We start from the raw sequence: 25,274 nt of genomic DNA, 5'->3' as shown, positions 1-25,274 counted from the left end.
AGCTATCTGTTCAGCAAAGGTGTTGCAGCATTAATGATAGGGAAACTGACCTGAGAAAAACATCTGAAACCCACAACATAATCTGTAGAATGAAGGAGGAGACACTGCCAGTCAATACAATGTACTCCATTTAAGAATTACCTTATCCTGATGTATAACCTCATTATGTTCTGCTATGTGTATGGAAGAGCAGGTCTTTATTCTCCATTATCCTTAAGGAGGTTGCACCCTTGTTAATGATAGGTGTCAAGATCTCCCAAAGAGATGGACTTTACTCACTGGAAAATGTTGAGACTTTCCGGGATCACTCTGGCCAAGTTCTTAAACTTGAGAAGGTGGTGATTAAAAGTTAGCAAGTGTCTCTGTTGTGGTGAGATGTGGGGTAAAGAATGATCACTAACCCAAACTGAAGGCAACATCAAATACTAACTTCACTGAATTACAGAACTCAAGACTGCTTAGAATAGGAATCACCACTCCACTTGGACTTAGGAAAACATTTGAATTTTCACCTCAACATTATACTAATGAGCCGTATGTTCTTCACTATTCAGCAATACTTCTTACTATTTAAATATAACTTAGCATGTAGACATGTAGAATCCAGGGAAAGAATCTCTGGAATGTTGTAACTGTTTGAATAGTTCCTATCCTGCAAATACCTGCATCTAAAAAGAAGAAAGAAAAGAAGAGAAAGAAGGAAGGAAAGAAAGAAAAAAGGAAAGAAAGAAAGAAAGAAAGAAAGAAAAGAGAGAAAAGGAAAAGGAGAAAGAGAGAAGAAAGAAAGAAAGAAAGAAAGAAAGAAAGAAAGAAAGAAAAAGAAAAAGAAAGAAAAGAGGGAGAGGGCTAGGGCGGGAGGGAGGGAAGAAGGAAGGAAGGAAGGAAGGAAGGAAGGAAGGAAGGAAGGAAGGAAGGAAGGAAGGAAGGAAGGGGTGGGCAGGCTGGAAGAGAATAAAGTTGCAAGTGTTACTAATTTTTTAGTGCTAAACTCCCTGAAAATATAATTTTAACAGTGCAAAATAGTATATGACATAAGGTATGATTCACAAAAATCAGACTAAAATAGCACTAAATTTCCACGGACAAGAATGTCACCTGTGGCTGTGGGGGAGCAGAAGTGATCTTGATGAGGTATGAAGTTAGTATAGGTGATTAACAGGAGGCCACTTATTTTTCACACATAAACACTAGCCAAAGTGGGGACAGCTCACCTTTTTTTTCCATATCCCTACAAGATGTTTGGAGATTTCTAGATTCCCTCAGCAGGAACCACAGGGACTAACAACTCTTTCAAAGAGACACCCCACCCCTTATACAATCAGACACCAGACCAGCAGCCCCTGGCTATGCTCAAGCAAGGAATTTTAGGAATGGGGAAAGGAATGGCGTATTCCCTAGAGAGGCTAGCCTGGAACAGGGGTAGAAGGGGGAGGGAAAAAGGGCACCCTTCACATCCCTGTCAGTCAACTATTATTAACTATTATGCTGATGGAATGGAATCTAACCTTATACTGGCCATGTCTGGCTTTCCTCCAGGTTCAACACGATTGCCAAGGAAGAGACTGGTTTTATTAAGTGATCTACCCTTTGCTCTTTAAAGATCTCCATGTTAATGCAATAGGGAGTGTCTCCACATTATATTCTCTAGTATACATTTACTCTGTTCTAAAAAAAAAAAAAAAAAAACATGTCTCATAATACCAGGACACTTAAATTAGTAATCTTAGGTTTTAAAGCAAAGAGTAGGGTAAGTCAAATCAACAGAAAACCTGAGCAAATCAAAAGTCTTGACATACAATGTATGGTGAGATTAATCCTGGTAGAGCAGAGAAATAAATGTGTTTTAAACACTGCCTGTTGCTTCATTTTGACTCACTATTTCTGTGGGAATTTTGATTTGCATAAAGGTATTGCAAACCTTAAGAAGCACCATAGATTAACTCTCAGTCACTAATCATACTTACAATTCAAAATAACCCCACATGTTCTTATAAAATTCAAAATACTGATTTTAATATTTTGTAATTCTAAAATGTATAGTAAGCAACCTCATTTAAATAAGAAAAAAATCACTTTATAGATGTATATGGAAAATGACAATCCATTATTATTTGCTCATTTATAGCCTATTTCATTCCAACATATTTAAAATCAGCTTTAAAAATAATATTCCTGGCATGCCTGAGTGGCTCAGTCAGTTAAGTAGCCAACTTCAGCTCAGGTCATGATCTCATGATTCGTGGGTTCAAGCCCCAGTTGGGCTCTGTGCCAACAGCTCAAAGCCTGGAGCCTGCTTCAGATTCTGTGTCTCCCTCTGTCTTTCTTTGCCTCTCCACTCACACTCTGTCTGTCTCTCTCTCTCTCTCTTAAAAACAAACATTAAAAAAATAAAAAATAAAAATAATATTCCTTTTCCAAAAATAATAGTCAAAACTGAAGATATTTAATAGGTACTAACTTTATGGTAGGCACTATACCATGAGTTTCACAAGTATTATCTAATGTAATCATCAAAACAATAATGAAATAAGTGATATTACTCCCATTTATATTGAGAACACCAATTCTTAAAAAATAAGTAGCTTAGCCAAATCTTATAATCAGTAAGCAGCAAAATCTTAAAGAATAAAGATCTGTGAAAAACAAAAAGATATAAAGACAGGAAAAAAAAAGAGTGTATCACACATAAAAGATCTGCTATACATATCAGGAGTAAAGTCATGCATGATATTCACATATCTGGCAGCTTTGAACCTCGATTACACTGTAAAAGTAGTTTCAAAACTGCACTGTGCTGTAAGAGCATTCTGGCTCTCCCATCCTTTGGCTAAGACCTTTTGGTTAAGAGTCAAGATCTCTATCTGCATGTCTTATAGAAATGCATCTCAAATTCACCTGTTCAAAACAGAATTTTTCACTCCAATCGCTAAATTCACTCTTCTTCCCAGACCACTTCCCCCATATCTGTGAATGACATCACTATTCACAGGGTTGCTTGGGCCCAAAACTAGCAGTCATTCCTAAGATCGCTTTTCCCCCACATGCCATTTCTAACCTACAGGCAAGTCCAATAGGTTCTGCTTACACAATACATCTGACCTTTTCTCATCACCTCATCATTCTCACTCTCGTTCGTGGGAGCTCCGGTTGGTGAGTCCACCATCATCCTTCATGTAGTTCACTTTCACATGGGCCCCCTTAACATCCCCTGGCTTGCACCACTGCTCCCTGTGTCTACATGCCACTGAGTATCCAAAGTGGTGTTACTGTTCTGCTTATTCACACCATTATGACCACACTGGTCTTTCTGTTCCTCATATACACCAAATAAGCAATGCTTTACAATTCCCCAGAATGATCCTGATACATCTTCCTTTTGTAAATCTAATGCTTTCATGTAACAAAACATTTTGGCTTTCAGATCTGCCCAAAAAGTAGCCTCTAGTCTCTAGCCCCAATTCTGTTTGTAATCAGTCATGTGTATGACAACCTTCATTCTGCAAAGGGGAGAAAAGGTAAAAGTACAGCCTAGTATCTGTTCCCTGTGGAACTCCTTCCTGAGATTAAATTTTTACAGAGAGAAATGAAGGCCAAAAAAAATGATGGAACTGTTTCATAGGAAATGAAAATCTGGAAAAGTGATTATGGCTAGAGACTGACCAAGAGGCACTTACTGATATTCTGGGCACTTAGAAGAGTTTGCTTAAAGCCGAGATGATACAGTATGGCAGAATTGGGGAAAGGGTTCCCCACACACACAAAAAATCTCAGAAGCCACAGATGGCATCCTTGATATGAGCCCTGGTTTCCTCCTTACAGGTAGTGACAAGAAAGGATCTTTGCCAAGAACTTGTTGAGCTACAGATGTGGACATCTGGAAGCCAGAGGAGGAATGGCAAGGCAGTGTGTGGTAGTCACAACTAAGTGAATGGTTTTCAGACATCTATGAAGTGACAGTGGGTCCCCAGGTAACTTGGAACACTGTGAAGGGGCTAATTTCCATGAGTCAGGCCAGTGGGGTTGCTACTGCAGAACCTCAACTCCCTTAATCTGTTCACTAAAGTATATGTGTCTTTTTATGAAAGTCACAGGCTGGTGAGGTCTGTAACATCTAGGTTCACCTATAGGTGAAGCCCAGTTCTTGTTGTTGTTGTTGTTTTCTTTTACTCTATTTCTTGTATTTTTTTAAAAAATTTCTAATGGAGAGTAAACAAACATCATCTTTTTGTGTCATCAGCTCTAGACTCATTTATTTTGACACTTACACTTTTATTTGATGCTCTGGCCATATACAGAGGGAATTATATAGTCAAATGAAATTATTTTATGTCAAACTTTATTTTCACCAAGAAATAAACCAATTTAAAAATTAAAGCTTTCTAAAAATTGCATATGCAATCAGTTAAGATAAGGTATGACTGGTCACCTTATAAAGGAAGGAAATCTGGGCATAGACATGCATTCAGAAAAAAAGCCATGTGAACATGAAGGTAAAGATCAGGGTGATGCATCAAGAGGTCAAGGAATGCCAAACCACCAACATCTAGGAGGGAGGCCCGGAACAGATTCTCCTTTATATGTCCCAGAAGGAACCAGCACTGATGACACCTGGATCTCAGATAGCTAGCCTCCAGAACTTTGAAACAATAAATCTATATGGTTTAAGCCACCCAGTCTGTGGTACTTTGATATGGCAGTCCCATAAAATTAATACAAGCTCAGATGAGATACATTCCATGGACCTCAAAGGAAATGCACAAGTGATCAAGAAACTACTGTAAGAACCTTTTGAAAGGCAAAGGAGGCGAATTCTGCAAATCTCAGATAAATAAACTTGCAATGAACCCACTAAAATCAGTAGGCAAATGTTTATGTAACCACTTTAAAAAGAGTTCCACTATGGGTTCACTAAAAATAACATTTTTATTATTGATTCAATTTATTATACCGGTAGATAAAGAAAACGTGAACTTTGTCTATCCTGAACTTAACTGCACATCAAAGAAACCTCTCAGGATATTCTTGAGGTCAAAATAGAGAAATATGCAGGAAATAACATGAGTTAGGTACATTCATAACAGGTTGAACAACCACACCCAAAAAGAATTGATTAAGGAAAGATGTTAACTTGATGAGAAGTCTCAAGTCCTATGCCACAGGGCTACTATAACCGGAATGAAAAAAAGCATGCAAGGCATATTTAGCAAACCTGTGGATGACACAAGCTGATAAGGATACCTGATCCCTGAATGGCTATGTCTGGATTCCAGAAATTATCTAACTGAGGAAACATTGAAGGAATTAGAGATGTTTAAGTAGGAGACAAAGAGCAGAAAGGTAGATATGAAAGCTCAAGGCTAGATATATAGAAGATACAGGATCAACAAAGTTCTTGCAGGAAAGGTCTGAGATCTTAATAAAAAAATACTTCACTTCTCTCTGCCACTATCACTCTAGTTCTAATTAATACATTTTACATCACTATTACTGGTTTTCTTATGTTCACTAGTTTCCCCATTTTTCTTTTGCAATTTTCTAATCCATGTTCTAAAACACAATTATAACCCATCTTTTATAACCTGTAACCATAATAGCGTGCTCTATCATCTCAAGGTACAATTATGGTCATATTAAATGTTTACTTTAAATATAACTGATGAGAGCTCTCACTTGCCCTAGAAGTACAGTCTACCTACCATACTTCAAAGAAGAGTTGAAAGTACTGATTACTTTGCTACCTCTGAGGCTACTGGTCTTTTATCACTCATGAACGCTGGTCTAATACTGGCTCCCTATTCAAGCCACAGTGGTTTACACTTACCATTATCAACTGCTCTTCCTCAGTGTACAATTACCCTCAGGACATCTATACTACTTTCCAGCATTAGCCTCAGAAGCTAAGAAGCTCTTCTGAGTTTGGTCCCCAACCTAGGTTCCCCTTTACTGTCCTCAAATAATGTTTTCCTTAAGGTATTTTTATTTCAGGACTCTTATTGCCCTTTCTTGAGATATTTTTTTAATTAATTTTTTTTGAAATATTCATTTATTTTTAAGAAACAGAGAGGGAGAGCACAAGCAGAGTTGTAGCAGAGAGAGGGGGAGACATAGACTCTGAAGTGGGCTCTAGGTTCCGAGCTGTCAGCACAGAGCCCAACACGGAGCTTGAACTCATGAACTATGAGGCCACCCAGGGGTCCCTGTTTTTTTGTTTTTGTTTGTTTGTTTGTTTGTTTGTTTTTTGTGGGGGAGATAGGGCCACATAGCTCCATCCCAACAGAGACCAGGTATTAGTTTTTTCTCTCCCAGAAAACCCTGAGCCGTGCTCGCTTCGGCAGCACATATACTAAAATTGGAACGATACAGAGAAGATTAGCATGGCCCCTGCGCAAGGATGACACACAAATTCGTGAAGCGTTCCATAAAAAAAAAAAAAAAAAAAAAAAACCAAAACCCTGAGCATCTTATGTAAATTGATCTCCTCCTCCCTAGAAACCAGCTTTACAGAGCAGAACATACCTGCATTCCCTGGAGGCAGAAGTCTTATATTAATGAAATCAGAAAACTTTCTACTCTACAACAATGACTGTGTACTTGCTCTACATTTCCAGAACTAAGGAAGCCATTTAAGTAATACAGAAAATCAGCCTTTCTAAGTTTAAAAATCTGCCCCTCATCCCCAAAAAAACATAAATCGAATCCTGTCAAGGCAGTATTCAAAATCTTTCAGTAGCTGCTCATTTGAATTAGGATAAAAATACAAACGTCTTCCTATGATCTACAAGAAAGTATAATGTCATAGGGCTCCTTCCCACCTTTCCAGCCACCGGGCCCATCCTTCATCTTGCTCAAAAATACTAGGGCCGCTTGGGGCGCCTGGGTGGCTCAGTCGGTTGGGCGGCCAACTTCGGCTCAGGTCATGATCTCGCGGTCCGTGAGTTCGAGCCCCGCGTCGGGCTCTGTGCTGACAGCTCAGAGCCTGGAGCCTGTTTCAGATTCTGTGTCTCCCTCTCTCTGACCCTCCCCTGTTCATGCTCTGTCTCTCTCTGTCTCAAAAATAAATTAAAAAAAAAATGTTAAAAAAAAAATACTAGGGCTGCTTGTCTTCTTTCACTTCTTTGATGAACAAAAACACTTGCCTACCTTAGGGTTGTTGCACACAATGTGTACACTAATCTCTCACACACTACAGCTCTGTGTGTACCCCCTCCTTACCAACTCTTCACCTTAAATTTCACCTGTTCTAAATATTCAATGTAAACTAAGGCCCTAATGCTCTTTTTCATTATCTCCCTGTTCTTTGACTTTGCAGTACCTATCATAAATCAGTATTATACATTTCTGTGTATGCTTAATTTTTAATGTCTTCTCATATATTGGACTGTAAGCTGTATAAGGCCAGAGCCACGTCTGTTTTGTTCATTACTGCAGGGCAAATTCAGTGCTTGGCACATAAAACATCAGGAAATATTTCAAAACTGAATAATAACTAGGAGTGCCCAACAGCACCACCAGCTTTACAGGCTTGGAAAAAATCTTCAGTGTACATCAAAGGTTTTGCAGAAAGGACTCCTGAGATAGAAAGCAACATCAACTACACAAACTCTAACTTTCTAGTTCTGAAACTAATACTTTATAAGATATAGTCTGCTGTATGGATTCTAAGAAGAGGAGGTCATTATAATCTGGGACGTCAGTACAAGTTTCAAGGAAGAATTACCTAAGATAAAACTGAAATAGAACTTAACAGAAATCTTTCACGTGGAATCGCACAAGAGAGAGAATTTCAGAGGTGTGAAAATGAACAAAGGCAAACATAAGAAGGGAAAGGAGAACATCTTATGTTAGAAGATCAATCTGACTCATTGGGAGAGGTATGGAGCAACAGGTTAGGCAGAAATGGTAAGGTCAGTTGATAAAGAGTCTGAACTGAGTTCCATCTCTTGATCAGAAGAGTAAAGAAATTAGGAAGAGCCACCTGGATATGATGACTCCGTGAGAGGGAAAAGTAGGCAGAGGTCAAGGGCCAGTAAGAAGCTACTAATCTACCATAATAATTATGAAACTCAAAGTAAAGACAGGGGTGATATTTTCCATATCAATTGCATAAACTGGTGCATGAGGAACAGGCAACAGTTCCCATAAAAGATAGCTGCAGGTGCCCGGTGGGGGGGGGGGTACTCAGCACTTGCAGATGCCAGGGTAGGGGATGACTCAAGGGAACTGGGGAAAAGGCTATTTCTCAAACCTGTAGAGAAGCATTTTAATATTTTAGCAATCAGTATAACTGTACCTGTGAGTACTGGGTGAATATCATCCCCAAGTAAATAAAGCCTAGATGGGACAAGGGACAGTAGGATAAGAGAGGACAGGATCAAATCAAAAGAAATCTCAAGGGAAACAAAATAAGAAACTAGAAGACTAAGTATGAGAAACAAAAAACATTAAGTAACCAATGAGTTCAAGATTTCAAGCCTGAAGAACCCTATAGAGTACAGGGTTATACTAATGACAGAGATAAGATATTTTACAAAGAATAAATTTGAATGCAGTGGCAGGGAAAAAATCTGAATTTTTAATGTGTTGAACTTGAGATGTTATAGTTACTTGTAAACATCATAAAGGCAGCTAGAAACATAAATCTTAAATTCAGAACTCAAAGTTGAAGACTTTGAGAAAAACTAAGGAAAAAACAGTTTAAATGTGATAACTGTAGATAAGCTCTTTAAGTAAACACTATAATGAATGATAGATTTTAGAATAAAACAAATTAAAATTGACCAAAATATACCATTAAATTAAAAATTAGGATGTTATATAATATTGCAAGCTGAACAAATCATTCATTAAACCCAAAATCCATTTAAAACAGTGATCCTCAATCCAGGATGCATTCTAGAATCATTTGGGTAATTTTTTAAAATCTACTGATTGCTATGGACTGAACTGTGTCTTTCCAAAATTCTTATGTTGAAGATGGGGCTTTTTGGAGAGATCATTAGGTTTAGATGAGGTCGTGAGGATAGGACCCTCATAATGAGGTTAGTCACCTTTTAGGAAGAGATACCAGAGAGCTTCCCTCTCCCTCTCTCTCTCTCACCCATATCCTTACCCTTTCTGTGCCTTGTGAGAAAGCACTGAGAAGGTGTGTATAAGCTGGGAACAGTCCTCACCAGATCAAACTATGTCAACATACTGACGGTTGAACAATTAAATGAGAATCACTGAATTAAAAAATATTCTAAGACTGGGGGCACCTGGGTGGCTGTCGGTTAAGTGGCCGACTTCCATTCAGGTCATGATCTTGCGGTCCATGAGTTCGAGCCCCAAGTCGGGCTCTGTGCTGATAGCTCGGAGCCTGGAGCCTGCTTCTGTTTCTGTGTCTCCCTCTCTCTCTCTGCCTTCACACCACCATTCATGCTCTGTCTCTCTCTGCCTTTCAAAAATGAATAAATGTTAAAAAAATTTTTTTAATAAAAAAAATATTCTAAGACTGCAAAAATAAGTAGATCCAAATTAGCCACCCAACTAATTTAATTGAAATATTCTGATAAGAAGATCTATGACCTAGGAAAAAAAGTGTTCCACACATAGTAAGCCCTCTATAAATGGTTGTTACATGAACAAAATGGATAAATGAGAACTGCATGAATGACTAACAATAAAATGATCTTATGAGGGAAAAGTCAAACATCACAAGCTGAAAAAATATAAAAATTTAGTCTTCAATGGAGAGGAACACAACAATAAAGGCTTACCTAGATAATGAAAATAGTTTAAACACCGAAGAGTCAAAAATTTAAAACCATGCATGTATTACTTATTTTAATATTACATGCACCTTTAATTGTTGAATGGTACACAATAAACATTTCAACAATCAATTCTAAAACTACTTTTATGAAAACTAATACAACTTTGAGATTGCTTTTTTAAAAAATTTTTTTAATGTTTTTATTTATTTTTGAGACAGAGAGAGACCGAGCATGAGCATGGGAGGGGCAAGAGAGGGGGAGACACAGAATCTGAAGCGGGCTCCAGGCTCTGAGCTGTCAGCACAGAGCCTGACGTGGGGCTCGAACTCATGGAGTGTGAGATCATGACCTGAGCTGAAGTCGGATGCTCAACCGACTGAGCCACCCAGGAGCCCTGAGATTGCTTTTTGAGCTAGTTTTACTTAAGTCCTACTTAAGTTTCTTACCATAGATGTCTATTAATGAAAGGCTGAAGAACAAGTGGACATTTCAATTTATGCTAAGTTGTGTATTTTGCTATTCCACTAAATCTAAAGAAAAATAAGTTATTGCATGTATTTCAGCAAAAGCAAACTCAGGAAAAAAATTTGAATCTAGTATTTCTAGCTCATCTAAGGAAATTGTTTCCATTTGCTAAAGAGAAAATTACAGGTATTGAAAATATAAATATTATGACGTGGAGTAAAAGAATACCATTTGCAGTTTCCTTAGTATCAGTTGATACTTGTAAGGAACCTATGTCTGGGTTACAGTGACTACTTAACATCATGCCTTTGGGAAGATAACCTGGAAAACATGCTCAGAAAAGCATAAAAGAGGAACTGGAGAAGAATGGATAGCTGAAATCTCTAAAAACAGCACCCATTCTCTGAGCATAAGTTGTTTGATCAAGAGAACATCATACTCTAAACTTGATACAAATTTAATAAACTTACTGGCTAAAAGACTGACTCTAAAAATGTCTAAGAATATGTAAAAATATCTAAGAACAGCAACTCTAGCGTGGCCCCCAAAATAAAGCTGTGGATAATTATAGGTAAAATTAGTTTGATATTTTTCTTTCTTAATTTTTTTAAATTTTTTAAATGTTTTATTTATTTTTGAGAGGGAGACACAGCATGAGCAGGGGAGGAGCAGAGACAGAGGGAGACACAGAATCCAAAGCAGGCTCCAAGCTCTGAGCTGTCAGGCTCCAGGCTTGAACTCACAAATCATGAGATCATGACCTGAGCTGAAGTCAGACGCTTAACCGACTGAACCACCCAGGTGCCCCAGATATTCTTCTTTCTAATTATCAAAGCAACAAGCCCTCATTATATAAGATCGGTGAACACAGAGATACAGAAACATCCACGAACCTACCCCTACTTTTAACATTCATTTTAGCACATCTCTCCATCATATCTTTTCAAGGAGAGTTGAAAATAAATAAATAAATAAATAAATAAATAAATAAATAAATATAAATAAACAAGTTGTAGACATATATAATATACGCTATATACTGTTTTACTCCTCTAAATTGGTATAAACCTTTCCCACTGTTATATAATATTTCATAAACAGAATAATGATAACTTAAGCATTATTTCCAAAAATAATTTCCAATTATAATGTTCAGTGACCATAATCTTCTGTCCGTATTTCTGCCTAGTTTCTTAAGATCAGCGTGTTTAAAAGAGGCACTAGCATTAGTAGGTTAAAAAACCAGCATGGACATTGGGGGTCCTGTATATATACTATAAAATTTCTTTTGAAAATAGGGCATGAATTTATACTACTATGAGTATGAGTAATATTCAAAAACATCAATATTACCAATAATGTTATCAAATCAAACCAGTGCAACATTAGCAATGTAAAATAATCTCACTGGTTTTCATCTTTCTAATATCATGAGTGAAACATGATATTTCTTGTTATAAGGTGTATTTCATGATGCAACATGAACTTGGAGAAGGATGAACGTTTCCTTCTTTTTTCTTATTTTTAAAACATTTTAAGATGAGTTTGTTGTGCAAGCTATTAACTCATGTGATAAAAATGTTGAAATGTGCCAATATCAGTCACTGAAAGACTAAGCTATTGTCTTTATATTTTAAGAGATAATACATTGAACAGGTAGTAAAATCAAGGCTAATGGTATACTTTATGTAATAACATGGCTTACTGTGCTAATTAATACAACTGTGGAATCATTTTAGATATTCAAGTTAACTATTGTGTTTCTGGCGTGCTTGGGTGGCTCAGTCAGTTAAGCCACCGACTCTTGGTTTCAGCTCAGGTCAGGATCTCACAGTCCTTGAATTTGAACCCCATACCAGGCTTCACACTGGCAGGGTAGAGCCTGCTTGGGATTCTCTGTTTCTGTCTCTCTCTCTCTCTGCCTCCCCCCAGCTTGTTCTCTTTCTTTCATTCTCTCAAAATAAATAAATTTTTAAAAATTATTTTAAAAACATTATTGTTTGTAAAAATATGCAATAATTGGAAATAATCAGACTCATAATGTAAAATGATAAATATTTTAAAACATTTTATTACTAAAAAATCATATCTAAATAATCAAAATAAAATTTCATCTCTGCTAAATTACCAAATAAAGTAAAAATAAAATTCTGTACAGTTAAGCAAATAGTTACACTATATAATCTGTAATGTAAAATGTAATACAATTCTATTTCTCTGGGCTTATTTTTTCTACTATATTTACTTTTGCTGATAGTAACTTAAATCCCAAGGTTCATTCCTGATTTAGTATTTTTTAAATATCCAGAAACCTCCACATTTAGCTTTCATGTCCAGTAGACAAGTTAGTTAGATAACTTTTAAGATCAATCATATCCATGAGATTATATGTCTTAATAAAATATAATAATTTTAATTAAAAAACTAGTCCCAATTTCTTCATGTATTGGGGCAATAGTGATTCCTTCATTAGAGGTTGTTGTATTACAGAACCTGGCACATAGCCCACAGAGGTGCTCAATAAATATCATTCCCTTATGTTTCACTCCTCCCTCTCCCACCTTTCTGTCAGTATATACTTGTTGACAAATAAGTTATTTACTTGTAATTAGACGTGGGATTAAAATAGGATATAATTACATATTTACAATATCCATCGCCAAACATTTTTATATTCTATTAACAGTTGAATATAATCCACTAAAGTATAGGATCATATGAAAGGATCAAATGAACCCTTTTCCAACTCAATATTAAAAAACAAAAGATACTTTGCAAAAGATTACTTTCTGCAAGAATGATTAAAATAGTTAATATGTATTAATTAACTTCAGAAAATCCCACAAGTTAGGTCAGGTACATGAGTCTATACCAATGGTTCTAGACCTTCACTGTGGATCAATTTATTTAGGGAAATTCACAAATCATTATTGACGCCTGAGCCCCACCCCTAAAGATTTTGATTAAATTGGTCTGGAATGGGCCAAAACATTAGGATTTTTTAAACATCCCCAGATGATTCTAATGTGTAGCCAGAGTTAAGAACCACTGAACTATATATTACTTAAGAGGAAATAAGTTATAGAGGAATAAAGTGACTTGCAAAAATGTATAATGGAAGTCAGTAAAAAATCTGAGACTAAAATCCAAGTCTCCATTTACAGTAATTATAAGGAAATCTCATTCTACAGTCAAAAGAGGTTTGTGCATCTGATACTGCATAACCTGGAAATATTTAAACACTTCATTAAGTACATTTAATCTACATTTAACTTTATGCAAAATACTTAACAAAAGATCAGCCTTACTATTTCCATGAATTTTTTTCATTATGCTACATTAATTACAGAACTAATATTTCCTCTGCTTTTACTCTGAAAAATTAAAAAGAAAAACACTCAAAGTCTAACATAAAAATCAGCAATTACTTTTTGCTATATAAAGAGAAGTTAAGTCGTCATAACGTATGTATTCTATACAAAAATGAACAGACAGAAGGAAAAGATGTGAATAGAATCACTGCCTTAGGTGATGGGCAAAGAGTCCCCAAAGCAAAGCACTCTCTTACTCTGTCCTGGTTAAAACCTGTTTGTCTAGGGATTGGCTCAGCTGCTCCAGTTCCAGCTTCCCAGCCTTCCAGGGTGCTGACGTGACCTCAATCTTCTCTTTGCTGGAGCTGTATCCAACTAACAAAATCCAACACATGCAGGCACTTGTTTCTCCATTATCCAGTGCCTTCAAGGGCAGCAGAGAATCAGGAGTCAGTCACCTCTTCTAGTTCTGCCCTTGATAGTTTTTATCCTCAATCTTTAAGCACTGTCCAAAGGCTATCAGGCAGATGGACACATCAATGATCAGTGGTAGAATTAACCAAATGAAGACAAAATATAAATCCAACTAAGTATTAACTAGTTGAATTATAGATTTTTAGAGAAGTGAAAACATCTAGTAAACCAACTGACTTTACCCATCTACTGATTAAGATCCAAAGGCTTATTTCACTGAGGACTCTACATGAGGAAAGTTAACTTTCGTCCTTCTCTTCCTGCCTGTCTTCCTTCCTTCCTGTTTTTCATTTGCAAAGATAAAGAGAATATAGGTTATTGAAGAGGCTGGGGAAAGGGAAAAATATCTGAAGCATTACTTTATTACATGCAAATATTATATACATGCTTCTTAAGAGCTGAGTATCTACGTCCACATCAAGAGTAGGGATGTTGGGGCGCCTGGGTGGCTTGGTCGGTTAAGCGTCCGACTTCAGCTCAGGTCATGATCTCACGGTCCGTGAGTTCGAGCCCCGCGTCGGGCTCTGTGCTGACAGCTCGGAGCCTGGAGCCTGCTTCCGATTCTGTGTCTCCCTCTCTCTCTGACCCTCCCCCATTCATGCTCTGTCTCTCTCTGTCTCAAAAATAAATAAACGTTAAAAAAAAAAAATTAAAAAAAAAAAAGAGTAGGGATGTCATTTTGATAAATCACTTCTCATCTCCTTTTTGGGAAGAAGGATTCTACTTGACAAACAGTATCAACTATAACTTGAAAACATTATCCCTAAAATTCTACGTTATTAGTAATTTACACTAATAGACTTTGAGGTCAAAATCGACCTGTGTGGTGAAGCCTCATCTTAATCTCCTCGGCCAATTTACCACTGAAGATCTCCAAATACTTGAGCTTTCTTCTACCTCCAACCAGCTCCTGATTTTAAAGCATGATACAAGTAAAAACATTAAAATCTACTGAAACATAAAAAACTCTCTTTTTTGCTTCTAGGACTAAAAAAGAAAGTCCTAAAATTCTGGAATATAAATTAGAAAACACCATCTCCTAGCCCAACATACAAAATTTACCATGTTTAACAACCCTCCCCCTCATCCTCATCTTTAGAATGAGGATAATATGGAACCCACTCCAATGTGCTTTTTTCACATTGAGATAAAATAAGCTCATACCTGGAACATTATAAGCACTTAATAAATGATACTTAGGCATAAGAATAAAAGTTCTGCTGGTTTAGATGCAATAAAAAAATTAGCTTTCATTTTTCACTTTAGTTTCCTTTATAAAAATTATATGGTTATTTACACAAGTAGGTTATATAAGTTGGTTTGGGATATGTTTACATTTTAATGTATGGCATTTTTAGGTAATTGACACTGGGTACATAGATGACCCTCCTCATGTCATCTAAAGCAGTGCTTGTCAAACACTCTGTGAAGGACATTTTTGTTTTAACTTCCAATTTGTCTCAAATACCTTCACATAATGCAAAGAAGTGAAATTTGAAAAACACAAAATACAATCTCCCAATTTTGTTACTGTGTCAAGTTTTTACAAAAGTTTTAAACAACTTATTTAATTTCTGTATTTATTTCAAGACAGACAGGTAACAAACACTTCCCAGTCCACAAACCACATATCAAGTAGGCCCTATATCTTTGTTACAGAGAATGCATACTTGAATTTAGAAATGATGGCTAGTGACGGTTTTGTAATAAACTAAAATTAGAATTTAAGAATCCTTCTCATGAATGATATTTCACTCACATGGATCTCAATTTAACTCAGGTACCAATTTTTAAAAAGTATAATAGTCAGTATACTATATTCATCCCTTCATAAAAAACACATATTTATGGGCGCCTGGGTAGCTCAGTTGGTGAGGCATCCAACTCTTGATTTTGGCTTGGGTCAAGATCGAACAGTTTGTGAGATCGAGCCTCATGTTGGTCTCTGCACTGTCAGCACAGAGCCTGCTTGAGATCCTCTCTCTCCCTCTCTCTCTGCCTCTTTCCCTTCTCAAAATAAGTAAAAATAAACATTAAAAAACTCCACATATTTAATTTTTGATCTTAAAACATCATTGAAGAAACGGCACTTTAACTTAATACTGATTTAGAACAGAGAAGTACACAATAACTTCTATCCCGTAGAACAGTCACTAAATAAACTATGAGAAACAAACAATAAGAGTAACCTCACATGTAAATAATTAAAAGAAGTTCCTCATACTAATGTAATTACAATATGTTTTGGACGTTTGGCAACTTTAACAAAACCTGTTGCTACTGTACCTGTATAGAGTTAAAGAAAAGTCCCAATAATATAAGGCCAACAAAATCAATAATACATTAAATTGTTTATTTTTCCTAATTGAATATATAATACCTATTTCTCTTCTTTTATGGTTTCAACACAACTTCTTATCAGTTTTGACATTAATGCCAATAACTTAACAATATAGACCCTACCTACACAGAACTTCACTAGGGTTAACCTTTTATATACTTATATCCCTTTATTGATGAAAGAAAATCTCCTATATGCCTAACCAGTTAATAATACATTCAAACCAAAATGAGATGGACAGAAAACATTCTTGTGTCTATAATGACAAAGTTTGGTTTATCAATAAATCACTTCATACCTTTCAAAACTGCCTTTAAAAAAAACTCAGAAACCATGAAATGTTTTCACTAGTTATTTAAAACACTACATAGTATTGAGGATTGGAGATGAAAGTGAGAGGCAGTCTCTCAAGCAACATTACTTGTTATTTCTCTAATCTGTCGTACGGCAAACTAGAAGTTTCCTTACATAAGGCAGTCCAGGAAAGGTATGAGAGATGGAGTGGGTAGGCACCTTCACTCCAGACGGCTTTAAGAATGCACTAGGAAAAGGACTTGTGATCTACAAGCTTCCTCCACAGTGAGGTTTTTCTAGTGACTGACACAACCTACCATGAAGATGATTCTGAGATTACAAAAGCAAATTAGTTTCAACAAGAGAAAAGCATTTCCCAGGCCCAAATTAAATTCATATTTCATTTCAAAAAGCAATGTTTAAAAACGCTTAACGTCCAAAAAATGAAAATAACTTCAGGACTCAAACACATGAGGCCACAAATAGCTATCAGATGAATAATCCAGGACCTTTCAGAGTACTTTTAATCAGTCTCTGTACTCCATCACACATGAAATACAGTACAGCTTGTTCCACATTTGGTCCAAGATGCTAATGATAGTAGCTGTGGCAATCAAATCAGTAGCACAAATGATAGTACATTCACACCTAAAGTGCAAAGGAACATTCTTACCGCTTTATTCTCACCTTAGCTCTGTCTAAAGGACAGAAAATAATGTCATTCCTCCCTTAACAAATAAACCCGCCATTTCAGACAACTGATCCATGACGGGTTACTAGTATTCAAAACGGACAGTTAGAACAGTGTCACCATGCAAGCCAATAGGAAGTGATTTCCAGGCTGAGACTTGAATCTGATACACAGAATTTTCACTCTGTTGGTTAGAACCAGGGAAGAAGCACATATGATACATATTTTTAAAGTTAAGCAATTTTCAGTTTTTTGGTTATAATATATTTTAACTGGAATTTGTGAGTGGCATCTTTCAGGTGGGACACACGTATACTCCCAGAAATAATTGACTGCTTTCTGTACCCAGGAAAGCCAAGGTGTGGTACTGGTAGGAGTTGCCAAGGTATCTGTTTGCCCAACTTTTACCCAGCGGGAACAAAAGTAATGATAAGCTCTTGAAGCATAAAGTGAAAGCGGAAAAAGATAAAATTGCAGATTGGATTTCCAATATTGAATTAAAATGCTCAGTGCTGTATAGTGCTTGACGGTACAAACAAAAATACACCAAAGCAGTCCACAGTTCACCAAGGCAAGTCTGGAGGTTATTTCTGCACCTCTTCTTTGTTTCTGACATAGAAGCAATATGAAATTTTAAGAAGAAATAAGATGTCAATCTCTTAAGTTTTCAATAACTCATTATCAGAAACTAACAAAAAGAATACATAAGAACCAACAGTATACAGTAAAATGAGTCTTAATAAGACTGTACAATATTTAAGAGAAAAGGTCTCAATTATATTGAATCTATAGAAAAATATACTCTTTATTTAACTAATAATGAAATATTTTACCCCTTTTGTCACATTCACACTATACCAGAGGAAGGGGGAGGTGGCACAGAGGAAAGTAGTGCTTCCTCAGTAATACTCTGCTACCGTGCAATAGCATGTGTGAAGGCACCAAGACAGAAGCAAGTATGACAAATGAGGTAGATGAAAAGAGTACCTTTTTACTCTAGAATACTGTGGGATAGGTAGTACTGGAAAAATAAAAGTAGTAACATGGCATGGAGGCAAGGAAATAACCTGAGGCTTAAATCCATAAAGTGATCACAGTAATGGTAATATAAACATAAGAATTAAAAGCTACTGAGAGCCCATCATGTTCCAAATACTATACAGGAGGTTTAAATATACATTTAATCTAATTCTAACAATCTTAACAAATAAGCATAATCCACTTTTCTTTATATAGGTATGTCAAGTGAGGCTCAGAAGTATTAATTTATTCATACAAGGTCACTCAGTAGTTAACTATTTTTTGGGGTAAATAATGATAGATTGTGATAAGTGATGACAGAGAGACAGACAGACATGTATACATGTTTATCACAGCTAATGGAAACCCTGTGACTGTCTCCAAAGCCTGGACTGACAACTTAATAAAAAAATCATAAAAGGCTAATCAAAAAATATTTTATTAATGCTTACAGAAAATAATCCTCTGATTTATCAAATCAGCAACTAAAAACGAAAGGCTTAATATAAGCTCAGTGGGCACTTAATAAAATGTAGACAGAATGAAAAAATGAATGAATGAATATAAAATGACAAAGGATGAATGGGCTTTTTTTTTTTTTTCCCAAGGAAAAGAATAGGAAATCTCTAACCTTTCCTATTGCTACTTCCGTTCCCTGAAAGGAAAGGTCTTCTTAAAATAAAACTACATCTCAATCTTTAGTAAGTGTTTGTTTTACAAATTTTGGACAATTAGGGAAAATAAGAGAAGAAAATATAATATTTGAAGGGAGCTTAACAATGAGCTATTTTAAAGGTATATAGATTTGCTAAACATGTTAATTTTTATCACATAGAACTATTACAGAAATACACATTGTAGAATTCTTTATTAATCACAAAGTGATCAGATTTATTAAAAAAAGTTAAAATTACTTTGAATTCTCTAAAAAAAGAATATTATATTTTGAAATGTACGGAATAAAAGGAATGCTAATTATGTCATATAAATGATGTATATAGTTTCTGCATAAAAATTGAGTTGTTCCTTTTATTTTAATGCTCACACACTTCAGATTCTATTTGTAATAGAGATAAAAAGCAAGGAGAAAAAAAGAGTTAACTGTTCCATACCCATAAGTACTGCAACTCTCAGAAAAGCATTACTAGTAACAGTTAAAACAGAACCTGTTCGTCTCTTGAGCTACCACACAAGTGTTTTAAAAGTTTTGCTTTGCTGTGGTTTTAAATCTTAGTGTAATCTCCCTACCACTGCTTCCAACGGGCAAAAAACAGAGTGAAAACTCAAATACGACAGTAAGCCAGAGGACAGAGACAAGGCTCTCTCAGACCATTCCTTAACAAACTTGTTGATGGTCCTGTCTACACCATCCTAACGCCTGTTTCTCTGGCCTTGAGCCAAGTGTATCATTTTACTCTGAGTGAAGAAAAAGAGTTTCATTCTTCTAATCTTGTACTACTTTCACCCTGACCTTGTAATCTTGTTTTTCCACATTTTCTAACTACTCAAACAAAAGCCTTACCCCTAAAATATTCATACAGGATAAAAAAAGAAAAGAATGCAAAGGAGACGTTCTCTTTATAGATAGTACTCATAGTACTGGGCACTATTTTAAATACTGATAAGGGCAAGCATGGAAGCAGGGACTCCGTTTGCACCCAGTGAATTCAGGTAATGTAGCCATTGTTCCACATTGCTATGGTCTGGTGACAGGAACCCCAACTAGAACAAGCTTGCCCTGCATTTTCCTTTGCATTTAGATGCCAACTTTGATAAGGTCACACCTTAAAAGATCCACATAGCATGCAACACACAGATAGCAATAAAGCCTTCAGCCATTCCCATAGTCAGATAGTCAGTAAAAAGAAGAGGAAATCAGAACAACATTCACATGCACAAACAGATTTACACTGCCAACCCATTTGTAACTACAGCTATCTAGATCCCTCCTCACACCAGGGACTAAGTGGGGCCAACAAGAGTAATGGAGAGACTCCACCCCTCCTCCCCACCCTGTTCCTAATCCCAGAACTTTCTCAAAAGAGCTCAATGCTTTCCCTCATTGGTCTCCTTTCATGAGTATCCCCCCCCCCCAAAAAAAAAAAAAATTCCTTCATTACTCTGTTTCTTTCGATTCTAATGATTTCCTGAAATGTCCAATTCCTGACCCTTTATTCCCCTGAACCTCCTCAAAGATTTGACTCCTCTACTGCAGAGCTCTCTCCCATGAGCTACCCATAGAAACCAATTCCCTTGACTGCCTTCCCTCCCAATCATTCCCCGAAGATCCAATCCACTTCACCCCTACTGTTTTCCTTTCCAACTGCTCCCAAAAGAACCTGACATCACTATTAGTGAAAATACACAAGAGGTTTGGGAAGAAGGGGAGAGCATACCACTGTAGCAAAGAAACCACACACACACACACACACACACACACAAATGAAGGAATGACATTCTAATTCCTAAACTGGTTTTTCTCTTACCTGAAAGTTTTGCTTATACGTAATACATCATACCATCTCTGATACAGTCATACCTTCCCAAATTGCTTGATGAAATGATTTTATCTAAAACATCTAAAGAAGTGCAATATATGTGCGTGTGTATGTGTGTCTTCTAATAAAAACAACACAACTTACAGAAAGCTTACTAACTTACAAAACTGTGACAAAAATCAAAAGACTTAGGTACAAAGGTCCTTTTTTTACCTCCTGTCAAACACTGGAAATCAGAATTCTGAAAAGAAACAAAACTTCTTCACCCAAAACTACTGATAGTTGGCATCATGCTCAAAACTCCTGTTGAGAATGCCATGCTCCAGCTAACAGTTAAACCAAACTATCAGAAACTCTATTTCATTGTAATGTTTGCAATAAGATTTAAGCGTTTTGAAACAACTGCTTTTACAGTATTTAATTTTTGCCTACTTCAGATAATAAAACATCCCTGGACAAAAGATAAATGCATAATTTGTTTGAGAACTTTTTTCAATCTCTATATATATTGTTATAACCAGAAACAGAGATAAAAATTGAATGATTCCATGATTCCATTTTTTTCCTTTTTTTTTTTTTTTTTTGAAAGAGAGAGAGAGAGAGAGAGAGAGAGAGAGAGAGAAAGTGCAATTGGGGGAGGAGGCAGAGGGAGACAGAGATTGAAAGTCTTAAGCAGTCTCCATGCACAGCACAGGGCCTGGCATGGGGCTCAATCCTATGACCGTAGGATCTTGACCTGAACTGGTATCAAGAGTTGGACCCTCAACCGACTGAGTCACCCAAGCACACCAATTTTTTCTTTTAAGATATAAATTTACCTAAACATTCTTTATTTAAATTGTTAAACTTCATAATTGGCTACTTTAAAAATAAAACATAAAAAGCATTACTATAATGACTGAAAATAATGAATCAAATAATAAGTATTCAAATATTTTTAACACAGATCCTATAATTTTTTTTTCCTGTGGTTTCTAAAACAATGATTTATGGACAGAGGAGAGCAAAAGCTTCCTGATTAATTTAGGACATCTTTGTTTTCTCCAAGTGAAAAGATGGTCTAACTACTTTTAAGAAACAACATTTGTTTTTAGTCAGTTTTCCATTCTGATACCTAATATTGAAAAGCCCTTTGCCACGTGGAAAATATAAAAGTAAAGGGTCCCCAAATCTCACTCTCCTATATCTAGTTCATAGCACTATGATGAACACACTAAATAATGCATGTATTTAAGATACAATAATATGTAATACTTGGATAAATGTGTTAAAAAGCATCTAATTTTTAGATATTCTAGCCTAAAAGATTTTTAAAAATTTACTGTAATTTTCACTCAAAATTCTCTATCATTTCATCAATCAAGTCATTATATGGTAAAGAACAGATATATCATGCTATTAATGAAAAAAATCATATATACAGAAATTAATTATGTCACATGGAAGGGGAGCAAATTAGCCTGTCCACATCCAGAAACAACACTTAATGCTCCCTTAGATACATAATAAAAGAGGGCTATCACAAAGGGCTTGGACTGTTCATAAAGGACAATCAAAATAATGGACCTCTGAAGATACTTTGTAATCCCTTGCCCTTGAGAACTTTAAGGCTTAACAGGGCAGAAAAACAAAAAAAAATATTTTTTATTTGAATGAGATTTATTACATTTATTTCAAGAAAGAGATGATAATTATAAGGTCTCATGGCTTCAAGGTTGTAACTTTTTAGGGAGGGGAATCTTTGAACTCCAAACTGTATACCTCATTTTATTTTCTTTTAATTTTTTTAACATTTATTTATTTTTGAGAGCAAGAGAGAGAGAGAGAGAGAGCACGAGTGGAGGAGGGTCAGAAAGAGAGAGGGAGACACAGAATCTGAAGCAGGCTCCAGTCTCTGAGCTGTCAGCACAGAGCCCAATGCGGGCTCAAACTCATGAACCACGAGATCATGACCTGGGCCAAAGTAGGATGTTTAACCAACTAAGCTGCCCAGGCACCCCCACATACCTCATTTTAAGTATGTGTGCAGACATGCATTTTTCCAGTTTTCATTAAAATTCTAGAACTGTAGAACTGTCTCTAAATGTTTCTCTCCCTAAAGAGAAGATTCGGTCAACTGTAGTGAAAACTTAAACTTAATAGGTAAAGTATGTGAACTGTGGTTCAAGTTCAGTTAATGCCAGAGCTTTCATGTGTCAGAGTTTTCTGTGATAATTTGGATAATTTACCCTGATATAAATACATGTATCTTTCTTATGAATACTCAGCGGAGGAGAAAAGAAACATACATTACACATCTATATTTCTAAATTCCTTGGAGAGATACCACAAAAATCCTAGATCTTGACAATATTTTAGAGAATTTTAAATAATAACTGGAACATGGAATAATACCTTCTGAATTGGAAGTTAAAAGACTTGACGTTTGTCTATTTACTAACTGTGTAGCCTTGAGCAACTCACTAACTTTTCTGTGTCTCAGTTTTCACATCTCTATGTGAAATGAAGGGTATTGGAATATCTCTGAAAAGCTATGATTAAATGAAATGAAAAGAATCAGGGACATGAGATCCTAAATTAGGCAAAAGGTAACATAAAGACAACAAGGACACCAAATTGAATTGTCAGGAGCATGAAGTGAATATAAATTGAGGAAAAATGATTGAAATGACTCGATGGAAACCCACCAGACATCCTTTTCAGTATTTAGCTCACTAAATATTCTTCACAGTAGTCACAATGGGTGTTATATATGATGTCAACTAGATCAACACCAGCTGCTAAGAAATGAAATAACAAAAACTATATAAGACATAAATTATTTCACTGGAAAGTAAGGGATTTTTTTTTCAAATTAAGCAGAAGTATGACAGAACTTTATACTTTCTTTTCAATTTCTCCTACATTTACATAGAATAAAATACCCTTGCTTAAATTAGCTTAATATGCTACTTTTACTCTCCCCAATATCCTGTGATCTGTATTTGATCTCAATAAGCAGATTTACTTGAAAGAAAAGGCATAGGGATCATATTTTAAAAAACCCTGAGTTGTGGCCCACAATTTCAGAGAGCTGAGCTACATGCTGAGCTACTGAACTGATGTGACCTGAGATCTGATCCCCCTGTGGTAGCCACCAGGCTACAGTGGTAGTGTTACTTTACCAAAATAAACCCCTCCCCAATACAAAAACGTGCCAACAGTGCTTCCAGGTGCCAACTACCACTCTTCTGGAACAAGATTCTAGTAACAAAGTTAGTACAGTTTGAACTACTTTTTCTTTAGAAGGAGGTACATATATTTAGATTCTACCCATCCTTAATCTATTCTCAAAGTATCTGTAAAAGTACACTGCATGTATATGCAACACCTTCATTGTAGAAAATTTGAAAATCTAGAATGAATAAATATCACAATTCCAACACTCAAAGACCACTACTAACATTTGATATATATTCTTACCACCTTTTCTCTATAAAATAAATATATATATACATGTTTATACATAGTGGGCTTTTGTTTAAAAATTTAAGGTCCTACTATTAAACTTGGGCAGTCTTTTAAATTTCTGTATTTTGCAAAGTTTCTATGCCATAATTATCTTTATAGCACATGATTTTTGATAGTTGAATCTTATTCTATCCAGTGAATATGCCATTTTAAAACAATCTACCATTATTTAAAATATTTCAAAGAATTGAAATCTAATAGTTAATTCTCCATGTTAAATATTCAATTTGAGATTATTTTAACAGTTGATCCTCTCAAACTCTGAGTAAAGGAAAAATGCATGTACCCACAAACTTATGTAGTGAAAATATTGTAATCAATCTCTCCATTTTATTCAAATAAATGAAATATTATAGCGAGTGGCAAACTGGAAATATTGTCTTGTTAACATTCATCTTGGAATTTTAGGGCTGCATATCATAATTAATATAACCACAGGAATAATAAGTGCTTGTGTGCAGTATCTTTTATGCTGAGTGTTTCTTAAAGACATTCACTCTAATCCTGACTACAACCTTCTGAGTTAAGTACTGGTATCTTTTCTACAAAGTGAGAAACCAACTTTCTGAAAGGTTAAATCATGCATACAGCTAACAAATGAATTCTACCAAAAAGTAGGATGTAGCTCTTGAATCCCATATTGAACACATGTCCAAAGATCTCATTTATGTTTATGTCCTATATATTTATATTTGTTAACTGTATTTTAATGATAATGAAAATAGGGCCCTAAGACTCCACTCTTACTATGATGTTACAGCATGGCAATTTGACAATGTTTTACTTCAGAGAGATAAGTATAAGCAAGGTAAAATATATGCAAGGATTTTTAATGATATTATAACTTTCAGTGTTGCATGTTAAACATAATAATGTCTGGTAACTTTAAGAAATATTCCAGTCCCTGACTTTTGTTCA

At 35.7% G+C, this 25,274-nt stretch overlaps 1 protein-coding gene and 1 non-coding gene across 15 annotated transcripts in view; one reads left to right on the top strand and one right to left on the bottom strand.

The window, feature by feature from the left end:
- The window catches only part of IKZF2 (IKAROS family zinc finger 2), a 163,313-nt gene that overhangs the window by 91,666 nt on the left and 46,373 nt on the right, over window positions 1-25,274 (bottom strand). The window lies entirely within an intron of this gene.
- On the top strand, window positions 6,320-6,426 carry LOC132673956 (U6 spliceosomal RNA). Its single transcript, XR_009608289.2, has one exon. It is a non-coding gene; the product is annotated as a U6 spliceosomal RNA (small nuclear RNA).

Source organism: Panthera onca, chromosome C1, assembly GCF_046562875.1.
Source record: "Panthera onca isolate mPanOnc1 chromosome C1, mPanOnc1 haplotype 2, whole genome shotgun sequence".
NCBI classification, from domain to species: domain Eukaryota; kingdom Metazoa; phylum Chordata; class Mammalia; order Carnivora; family Felidae; genus Panthera; species Panthera onca.
This window is presented reverse-complemented; position numbering and strand designations above follow the sequence as displayed.